Source organism: Oryctolagus cuniculus, chromosome 1 (genome assembly GCF_964237555.1).
Source record: "Oryctolagus cuniculus chromosome 1, mOryCun1.1, whole genome shotgun sequence".
Lineage (NCBI taxonomy): Eukaryota > Metazoa > Chordata > Mammalia > Lagomorpha > Leporidae > Oryctolagus > Oryctolagus cuniculus.
This window is the reverse complement of record NC_091432.1, coordinates 100,902,256-100,913,336: the sequence shown is the minus strand read 5'-3', so window position 1 is coordinate 100,913,336 and position 11,081 is coordinate 100,902,256. Positions and strand designations below refer to the sequence as shown.

The 11,081-nt window shown below is 39.8% G+C and overlaps 1 pseudogene; it reads left to right on the top strand.

The window, feature by feature from the left end:
- The first annotated feature begins 1,403 nt into the window (after positions 1-1,403).
- The window catches only part of LOC108178198 (armadillo repeat-containing protein 1-like), a 138,100-nt pseudogene continuing 128,422 nt past the window's right edge, over positions 1,404-11,081 (top strand).

Sequence of the window (11,081 nt, the reverse complement as noted above, 5' to 3'; positions counted from 1 at the left end):
TTTAAAGAGGCCCTGACGCAGACTCCGTACTGAAAAGGGTAGCTACAAGAGTTAAGGATTCCAGTATCTGGGTTCTAAGCCTTGTGCTTGTTTAAAAGCCTCTGAAACAGACACTGTGCTGGACAGGGGAGCTGCAAAGATGTTCCAAGGAATCAAGGAGTTTTTAACAAAAACTCCAACATTAGGAATTCCTGAACAAGCCATTCATAAGAAGATCCTCTTCAGATCAGTTTCAGCTTAAATAAAAGGGACCTGACCAGCTGCTAGTGAACACGACTACTTCTGTGAAATTAGGACTAAACTTCTACCTCTTAAGTCTTCACAGTGAATGCGAAAGACATTCCTGACTGTTCCTATAAGCCAATCAGAGACCTTAGAACTCGACTTCTGGGAGTAACTGACTACGCAGGGACACAGAACTCGGCAATGATCGAGACTGCTCCAACCCACAAAGCAAATTTATTAGACAGGACAGACAGAGACTTACAGACACTGGATAGGCAGGGCCTGCACTACACCCCTCGTGAGCAGGAAGCAGTTACAGAAGAGATGATTCAACGGCCATCAACTCCCCTCAGGATTAAGGGGATGGAGTCTCTGAGGGGGGAATGGATTAGGCAGATGTACCCTAGTAGGCAAGACCTTTGAGATGAGCTTCTGGAAAATCCAGATGCTTAATGGTTTACTGATGGCAGCAGCTATCTGAAGGAAGGAGTTAGAAAGGCAGACGATAGAAGCCCAAGCATTACCACACAATGCTTTAGCCCAAAAGACAGAGCTTATAGATAGATTCCAGATATGCTTTCCTTGTGTTGCATGCACACGCAGCAATCTGGAAAGAGAGGGGCTTAGTGACTGCAAAGAGTTACCCTGTTAAATATGGAAAAGAGATACTGGCTCTACTTCAGGCAGTACTGGAGCCTTTAGAAGTGGCCGTCATCCACTACAAGGGATATCAGAAGGGAGATAATTATATTAACCAGGGAAATGCGTTAGCAGATAGAGCAGCTACACAGGAAAGTTTGGAAATGGCCCTTATATGTCAATCTGTGGAAGTAGCTAAGGAATCTCACTATACGGAGCCTGAAAATTAATGGGTTCAACAGCGAGGCTATACTAAAAAGCAAATGGATAGTGGATGCTAAATCACAGAATTATGCTACCAATGGCCACTTAATGGAAAATTACACAGCTCTACCCACTTGGGAAGAGATGCCTTAGCACAACTGGTCTCCCGAGCTTTTGGAGGAAAGGGACCAAATATGGTCATAAAGGAAATGACTCGCTCTTGGCCTCTGTGTTTACAGAATAACCCTCACCATGTAAGGCCAACTCCCCTGTTGACTCCTGTGCAAAGGACGGGAACTTAAATAGCTGAAGATTGGCAGGTTGATTTTACCAATATGCTCCCAACAAGCAATTATAGGTACCTTCTAGTCTGCACTGACACTTTTACAGGATGGATAGAGGCCTTTTTGACCCGAACGGAGAAAGCACACGAGGTGCTGAAAGCCTTGTTGAAAGACATCGTGCCACGCTTTGGACTCCCACGGTCATTCCAGAGTGACAATGGACCTTCTTTATATCTAAAAGAACCCAGTAGAACCCAGCAGCTCCTGAGGAAAATGATGACCATGCAGGAGACACTGAGAATGCCAGTGACTGAAAGAGCTCTGGTTCATGAAGTGAACTCATTAGATGAGATAGGCAAGAGACTTCCAGACCAAGAACAGGCAGGGTCTGTGCCCCTAATCAGCAGGAAGTAGCTACAGAAGATGGAGACTCGACGCCCATCAAAATCCCCTTAAGATTAAGGTCTGGAGTCTCTGAGGGGGGAATGAAGTAGGCAGGCATACAGGTTAAAATTGGTCAGATTTGTGAACTGGAAGACCACACCCCTGTGTGCCCTCATGCTCCTACCTGATGCCTTTGCCACGCCCCTGTGTGGCCTCACTCCCCTACCTGGCCACACTAGGGTGCCCACCAGCCAATCAGGTTAATTAACCATTCCCCTTTGGAGTGGGTTAAAAGCCTGGGGCACAGTGTGCTCTGGGCTTTTGCCCCTGCTCTTCTTCCCTGGCCTCTTGCCAGGACAGGGCTTGCTGTAGCCCTGCGCCTCCAGGGCGCATGGTCTTTGGGCCATGTGCTCTAGGCTTCCTGGCCTAGATGCTCATCCACCTGGCTGGTTCCTGGTGCTTGGTATGAACCCCTATTCACCTCTCTCCCCTAAATAAAGCTCTCACTCTCTTATGCACCTTTCTTACTAAATAAAAACTTAAAATGTACCATGCTGCCTCATTTATCTGTGCCAGTAAATACTAGGCAAGAACCCTCTCGGGCTTATTAATACTGGGTATTTGGTAATAAGCCTGTGGTGAAATCGTAAGGCACCCCAAATTCCAGTAGCGCATGTGGCACCCCGATAGCATTTCTATGGAAATTTAAAGGGCCACATTTCAGGGTAAATTTTAGGGGGTCTTTTCCAATTTCAAAACTACCTTCCAGTAGAGATAACAGCAGACAGGTGCAGTATATAAGTAATTGAAAACAAGTACTATCTGTGCCTACTGAAATAATTTATAAAAATAAAGCCCTGTATTTTCAATTAAAAGCTAGTATTGCTAAAAACAAAGCTTTTTCCAGATGAGACTCTAAAAGCTAAGTCTTTAGCAGAGGTAGAAAACTCAGTGACCTATTTAGAAAAAAAAAAAAAAAAAAGGCCACTCTGTTCCAAACAACTCCACCTAAGAGAAGCCTGTCCTTTCTCCAATGGTCCTGCTGTGTGTGAGTTAAACAATGAAAATTCCCAGTCTCCAGGGCCCATTTATTGGCCTGTTTCATGGTCAACAGCCCTGTTCTTTCCTATGGGAATCTGAGAAGATCTCAGTTAGTAATGGCAACACTAACAGAGCAGCTGGAGCCATAGCACATCCTGGGAGCATCTCTGCTCCAAAACATTTAGCAACAATTCCCTGGAGAGGACCAAAAATGCCATTTTTTGGGGGGTCTTTGCACTTGTTTTCTCTACCTGGAATTCCATTTTTCTGAGATTTTTCATGACTTTTTCCTTATTAAATTCATTTCTCTACTCAGATAAATCATTTGAGATCATATTATTTAAAGAGCCCTCTGGTCACATTCTGTGTCCTTACTATGACTTATAATTCTTTCAAAAACCCATCCCTACCCAATATGATTTTATGTATGTTAATGTGTAAACCTCATGAGGGCAAAGCATTATTGGCTTTATTCATGGCTGTATCACCTGTGCTGGAATAGTACCTGGTGCATACTGGACAATCAATATTTGAAAGCAAAGCTGCTTTGCCTGTACCCAAAGACTCCACATATGCAAAGAGATGTCACTTGGTCATTAGGACAAAAGAAAAACATATGCCTAAACAAGTAACAAAAAAGTTGTATATTACTTTATAAGATCCTGGCTATGAACATGTTTTTGCTAAGTTCAGAGCAAATCATATTCTCACCGTCTTACCCCAGTTCTCAGTGAGCAGAATGAGATATTCTATAATGACCACTTTGGGAAATAGAATCTGCTACAAAAGTGTTTTCTTTTCAAACTTTCTAAGGGTTAAAGAGTTAGAAATATCAATTTTAAAACAAATAAGCAGCTGCTGAAATGCAGTGGGAAGAACAACAGAATATATTACAGATTCTTGTGTAATCTAAATTGTACCACAAACTTGTACATTATAAGATTATCAGGGCCAGCACTGTGGTGAAGCAGGTGGAGCCACCGCCTGCAGTGCCAGCATCCCATATGGGCGCTGGTTCAAGTCCTGGCTGCTCCTCTTCCAATCCAGCTCTCTGTTGTGGCCTGGGAAAGCAGTAGAAGATGGCCCAAGTCCTTGGGTCCTTGCCCCATGTTGGAGACCTGGAGGAAGCTCCTGACTCCTGGATTCGGATTGGTGCAGCTCTGGCCATTGCGGCCAAGTGGGGAGTGAACCAGTGGATGGAAGGCCTCTCGTCCCTCTGTATAATTCTTTCAAATAAATAAATCTTTTTAAAAAAGATTGTTCAATTTTCGCTCTATGTTTTATTTGTTCAGGAAGATTTCAAGTATCTTAGACTAGGCATCTGCACTGTATATCATTTTACTGCTGATGTCTAGCAGAGCTCTGCACAAAATAGATGAGTATTCTGAAAATCCTGAAAGGCTGGTCAACAATGATATATTCATGATTTCTCCCTCATTCAAGATAACAATCCAAAATAAAACTGAGAGGAAATACCATAATAATAGAGGATAAGAATATGAGCTATGGACTGCACTGCTTGGGTTTATATCCCTTCTCTGAAAAGTGTATGGAAAGTTCAAGTTATCATCCTCTCTATTCATCACCTCTAATCAGAGAGAATAATACCTCACAGGATTGTTATTCAGGGTTAATAGATGAAAAGAAAAGCTTACAAGAAAGTGGATCCAACTGGAAATCATTATAATAAGTGAAATAAGCCAGTCACAAAACAAAAACAAATACCACATGTTTCCCTGATCTGTGGCAACAGAGTACCTAAAAGGTAATCTATAGAAGACTTATATCAGCTGTTGAAAAACAGTGTTTTATTTTGTTGTGTTTTTTCATGCCACTTGTTGAACTGTTTACTAAGTGTAAGGGTTAATCTTATGAGTATAAAGTTAACTGAAAATAGGTTTAAAAAAAAAAAACAACTAAAAATGGGAATAAGAGAGGGAAAAAGAAAAAGGGTGGGAATGTGGGCAGGAGGGAGAGGAGGGTAGAAAGTATCACTATGTTCCTGAATCTGTATACAGGAAATACATAGAATTTATATACCTTAAGTAAAATTAATTACATGTAATATATTCATTCATGCACAAGAAATTAATGAAAAAAATGATGCTTACTCTGAGCTCTGTGGAGCAAGCATGCCCTCCCCCAACGCTACTCTTAGGAAATATAATAAAAGTATTCTTAAGCATTGTTTCACTAGCCAAAAAAAAAAAAGTTTATCAAATAACTCTACTCCAACAAAACCGGAAACAGCCTGGAATAATGAAGAAAACTACCAGAAAAGTAACCAACACAAATTGTACACAGAAAAATAACATAATACCAACCCTTAATTTATCATCATGTAAATAATATATAGTAAGAATGTTAGGCATACAAACAAGCAGAGAAACATGGACCATAAGCAAAAGAAAAAAGAAGTCCCAATAGAATACCTGTAGCCCTTAGATCACCTAGATGTCAGAATTTTCAGACAGTGGTTTAAAAATACACTTATTAATACATTCAAGGACAAAGACAATGTATTCATAATGAGTAAGTACATGGAGATACTTAGAAAAACAGAAACTGTGAAAGTAAGTGAAACAGAATTCCAAGAAATCTAAATTAAGGGCTACACTGTGGTGTAATAGGCTAAGCCCATTGCCTGCAGTGCCAGCATCATCCCATGTTGGCACCAGTTCATGTCAGGTTGGCTTCACTTCCAATCCAGCTCTCTGCTTATTGCCTGGGAAACCAGTGGAAGATGGCCTAAGTGCTTTGGCCACTCCATGCACGTGGGAGACCTGAAAGAAGCTCCTGGTTCCTGGCTCCTGGCTTCTGATTGGCCTGGCTCCAGCCCTTGTGGCCATTTGGGGAGTGAACCAACAGAGGGAAGACCTTTCTCTCTGTTTCTTCCTCTAACTCTACCTCTCAATTTTTTTAAAAGAAAAAGAATTCTAAATTACAATATTGAAATAAAACATCCACTTACTGGGATAAGAGATTAGAAATGACAGAGGAAAAGATCAGTAAACTTGCAGATCCCTAAAAATTAACCCAACTGAAGAAATCAATGGGGGAAAAACATAACTAAAACAAATATGAGTATTTGTGACTACTGTTCCTTTTCCTAAGGTTTATCATTAATTTTTCCTTACTTAATTCATCAAGTTTTCAATGTGTAAGCCAGATAGCACCTTTTTTAAAATTTTCTTTATTTTTTATAATTTTCTTTAACTTTTATTTAGCAAATATAAATTTCCAAAGTACAGTTTATGGATTACAATGGCCTTTTCCCACCAATATCCTCCCTCCCACCCACAATCCGCCTATCTCCCGCTCGCTCTCCCATTCCATTCACATCAAGATTCATTTTCAATTCTCTTTATATACAGAAGATCAATTTAGTATATATTAAGTAAAGATTTCAACAGTTTGCGCCCACACAGAAACACAAAGTGTTAAATACTGAGTACCAGTTATAGCATTACTTCACATTGAACAAAACATTAAGGACAGATCCCACATGAGAAATAAGTACACAGTGACTCCTGTTGTTGACTTAACAATTTGACACTCTTGTTTATGGTGTCAGTAATCTCCCTAGGCTCATGTCATGAGTTGCCAAGGCTATGGAAGCCTTTTGAGTTCACCGTCTTCAATCTTATTCCGACAGGGTCATAGTCAATGTGGAGGTTCACTACTCGCAGAGATCTTTCATTTAGGGCTGATTCTGAGGCCAGAGTGCTGTTTAGGGTATCTGCCATTCTATGAGTCTGCTATGTAGCCCACTTCCCATGTTGGATTGTTCTCTCCTTAATTCTTTCAGATAGTATTAGCAGACACTAGTCTTGTTTATGTGATCCCTTTGACTCTTAGACCTATCAGTATGATCAATTGTGAACTGAAATTGATCACTTGGACTAGTGAGATGGCATTGGTACATGCAACCTTGATGGGATTGAATTGGAATCCCCTGGCACATTTCTAACTCTACCATTTGGGGTAAGTTAGCTTGAGCATGTCCCAAATTGTACATCTCCACCCTCTCTTACTCCCACTCTTATATTTAACAGGGATCACTTTTCAGTTAAATTTAAACACCTAAGAACAATTGTGTGTTAATTACAGAGTTCAACCAATAGTATTAAGTAGAACAAAAAAATACTAAAAGGGATAAAGTATTAACTTGTACATCAACAGTCAGGACAAGGGCCAATCAAGTCACTCTTTCTCACAGTGTCCATTTCATTTCAACACGTTTCCTTTTTGGTGCTCAGTTAGTTGTCACCGATCAAGGAGAACATATAATATTTGTCCCTCTGGGACTGGCTTCTTTCACTCAGCATGGTGTGTTCCAGATTCCTCCATTTTGTTGCAAATGACCAGATTTCATTGTTTTTTACTTTTACTGCTGTATTCTATAGAGTACATGTCCCATAATTTCTTTATCCAGTCTACTGTTGATGGGCATTTGGGTTGATTCCAGGTCTTAGCTATTGTGAATTGAGCTGCAATAAACATTAAGGTGCAGACAGCTTTTTTGTTTGCCAATTTAATTTCTTTTGGGTAAATACTAAGGAGTGGGATGGCTGGGTTGTATGGTAGGGTTATATTCAGGTTTCTGAGGAATCTCCAGACTGACTTCCACAGTGGCTTAACCAGTTTGCATTCCCACCAACAGTGGGTTAGTGTCCCTTTTTCCCCCCATCCTTGCCAGCGTCTGTTGTTGGTAGATTTTTGTATGTTAGCCATACAAACATGTGGTCTGGGTGGATGATCTTTCTGATGTGTTGTTACATTCTATTAGCCAGAATTTTATTGAGGATTTTTGCGTCTATGTTCATAAGGGATATTAGTCTGTAATTTTCTGTAATTACTGTAATTTCTGTAATTAGTCTGTAATTTTCTTTCAATGTTGCATCTTTTTCCGGCTTAGGAATTAAGGTGATGCTGATTCATAGAAAGAATTTGGGAGGATTCCCTCTTTTTCGATTGTTCTGAATACTTTGAGAAGAAATGGAGTTAGTTCTTTAAATATCTGGTAGATTTCAGCAGTGAAGTCTGGGCTTTTCTTTGTTGGGAGGGCCTTTATTACTTTTTCAATTTCTGTCTCAGTTATGGGTCTATTTAGGTTTTCTACGTCTTCATGGTTCAATTTTGGTAGGTTGCATGTGTCCAGGAATCTATCCATTTCTGATAGGTTTCCCTGTTTGCTGGCATACAAGTCCTTGTAGTAATTTCTGATGATTCTTTTTATTTCTGTGGTGTCTGTTGTTATGTTTCCTTTTTCATCTCTGATTTTATTGATTTGGGTCTTTTCTTTTTTTAGTTAGTTGGGCCAATGGGGTGTCAATTTTGTTTATTTTTTCAAAAAACCAGCTCCTCGTTTGGCTGATTTTTTGTAATTTTTTAAATTCAATCCTGTTGATTTCTTCTCTGATTTTAATTATTTCTCTTCTCCTACTAGATTTGGGTCTGGTTTGCTGCAGTTTTTCTAATCCTTGAGATGCATTGAAAGCTCATCTACTTGGTGCCTTTCCAATTACTTGATGTAGGCACCTATTGATATACTTTCCTCTTAACACTGCTTTTGCTGTACCCCATAAGTTTTGATATGTTGTGCTGTTATCCTCATTTACTTCCAGAAAATTTTTGATTTCTATTTTGACTTCTTCTATGACCCATTGTTCATCCAGGAGCATGTTGTTCAATCTCCATGTGTTTGTGTATGCTCTAGGGATTCCTGAGTTGCTAATTTCCAACTTCATTCCACTGTGGTCTGAGAAGCTGCATCGTATGATTCTAATTCTTTTGAATTTGCTGAGACTTGCTTTATGGCCTAGTATGTGGTCAATCCTAGAGAAGCTTCCATGTACTGCTGAGAATAATGTAAATTCTTTAAGTGTACGATGAAAAGTTCTGTAGATATCTGTTAGATCCATTTGGGCTATAGTGTCGATTAAATCTGCTGTTTCCTTGTTGATCTTCTGTCCGGATGATCTGTCTATTTCTGAGAGTGGAGCATTGAAGTCCCCCAGTCCTATTGTATTGGAGTCCTAGTCTCCCTTTAAGTCCCTTAACATATCTTTTAAATAAACCGGTGCCCTGTAAGTAGGTGAATATACATTGTTAATCATTATATCTTCCTGTTGAATTGATCCCTTAATCATTTTATAGTGTCCCTCTTTGTCTCTCTTAACAGTTTTTGTGTTAAAGTTTATTTTGTCTGATATTAAGATGGCTACGCCCACTCTGTTTTCATTTCTGTTGGCATGGAATATCTTTTTTCAACCTTTCACTTTCAGTCTGCATGCATCTTTGTTGGAAAGCTGTGCTTCTTGTAAGCAGCAAATAGATGGGTTTTATTCTTTAATCCATTCAGCCAATCTGTGTCTTTTAACTGGACAGTTCAGGCCATTAACATTCAATGTGATTATTGATAAGTAGTAACTTTGCCCTGCCATTTTCCCAAAGATACTTTCTAGTATATGCTTTGAACTTCATGTGATCTTTTACTGTGAGGTTTCCTTCCTTTACCTTCTTTCATATTGATGACCATGTTTCTGTGTTTCTGTGTGTAACACATCTTTAAGCATCTGTTGCAGGTCTGGAGAGTGGTGAAAAATTCTTTAAATTTCTGTTTGCTATGAAAGGCCTTTGTTTCACTTTCATTCACAAATGAGAGCTTTGCAGGATATAATATTCTGGGCTGGAAGTTTTTCTCTCTTAGTACCTGGGCTATGTCTTGCCATTCCCTCCTAGCTTGTAGGGTTTCTGATGAGAAGTCTGCTGTGAGTCTAATTGGAGATCTTCTGAGAGTAATCTGACATTTCTCTCTTGCACATTTTAGAATATTTTCTTTATGTTTCACTGTGGTTAGTTTGATTACAGCATGTCGTGGTGAGGATCGCTTTTGGTCATGTTTAGTAGGGGTTCTATGAGCTTCCTGTACTAGGATGTCTCTGTCCTTCTCCAAACCCGGGAAGTTCTCTGCTAGTATCTCACTTAAAAGGCCTTCTAATCCTTTCTCCCTCTCCATACCTTCTAGGAACTCCTAGAACCCGAATGTTGGGTTTTTAATAGTATCTTGAAGATTCCCGACAATATTTTTTAGATTTCTAATTTCCTCTTCTTTTCTTTGGTTTGACTGTATACTTTCCTGTGCTCTGTCTTCTAATTCTGATATTCTCTTCTGCTTCACTCATTCTGTTTTTAAGGCTCTCTAATTTGTTTGTCATTTGATCTATTGAATTCTTCATTTTGATTTCTCTTCACTATCACAATTTCATGTTCTACTAGTTTCTGCATTTCATTTTGATTCCTCCCTAAGATTTCATTTTTGCGAGAGAGATTTTCTATCCTGTCCAGTCAGGATTTCTGTAGTTCAAGATTTTGTTTTTGAAAACTTCTAAATGTTCTTATCATAAATTTTTAGAAATCTGTATCTTGCATTTCTTCTATCTCATCATTTTCATAATCTTGGATTGGGGTGTCTTGTTCATTTGGGGATGTCATAATGTCTTCCTTGTTCTTGTTTCCTTGGTTTCTGCATTCATTGCTTGGCATTGTAGAGATATTCTTTAGTTTCTTTTTTTTTCTCCCTTGCTGTGGTGGGTTTTCTCAGTATACTATGACCCTAGATTAAATAGACTATCTACTTTTGATGGATCCTTTGAGGCTTGTGATGGGTGTGGCCAGTGAGCTCTGTTTGGTTGTTCAGGGTTAAGGGTGTGCCAAAGGTGACACACCCAGGTTAGGTGTGGTAAATCTTTTTTTTTTTTTTTATTCATAAGGGAAGTAATTCTGCACAGCTGAGCAGAATAGTAGGCAGTCAGTTTCTGATCTCTGGCTCCTGTGGGTATAATATTCATCTGCTCCATCCCAAGGACCACACAAAGAATCTATGCAGTCCTCAGTGTAAGCTCAAATTTCTCTGCTGTCTCCCACCGGGTTGCCAAGGTTACCGAGTTTGTGTGCTCTCTCTCGAGTACTCACGTCTCAGAGTTCTCTCCCACACCTTAAGTTTTTCACAGTCTCAGTTCATTAGCTCCACACATCCACCAGGTCCTAACCTCCTGTTATTTTACCCGCCTAGAGTCAGGTTTTTCTGCTTGGCTGATGGCAGGCACAGTTTTTACGTATGTCCAAAATGGCACCTGCTCTTTGTCTTGCTCGCCTTTGAAAGGTGAGTGGAGAGACTCATGTCCGTACCAGTCCTTTTTTTTTTTTCCTCTCTCCTCTAGTTAGCCTGGTGAACTTTCCCCCATGGGGCTTCAAGCCTTGTTCCCTCTAGGCTCCTCCTTCTGCTTTCCCACTGGTGTC